Genomic DNA, 204 nt, shown 5'->3' with positions numbered 1-204 from the left:
TTTTATTAAAAGCAAATTTATTTAAAATAAAATATAAAGAGACTGTAAGTTTTACGAGATGACGTGTTTATTTCCCTGTCCCTGACCGCGGTGGCTGGGGTGGGCTCCCCAGCTTGTGTAACTGGGGCAGACCCCACTTACACTGGCTGCGGGGAACCTGCCGGGGACACGCCGGGGCCCACGGCGCAAGGCTGTGGCCCCACC

Source organism: Buceros rhinoceros, unplaced genomic scaffold, assembly GCF_000710305.1.
Source record: "Buceros rhinoceros silvestris isolate BGI_N320 unplaced genomic scaffold, ASM71030v1 scaffold12531, whole genome shotgun sequence".
In the NCBI taxonomy this organism is placed as follows: Eukaryota; Metazoa; Chordata; class Aves; order Bucerotiformes; family Bucerotidae; genus Buceros; species Buceros rhinoceros.
The sequence above is the reverse complement of the archived record's forward strand: the minus strand, read 5'-3'. Positions refer to the sequence as shown.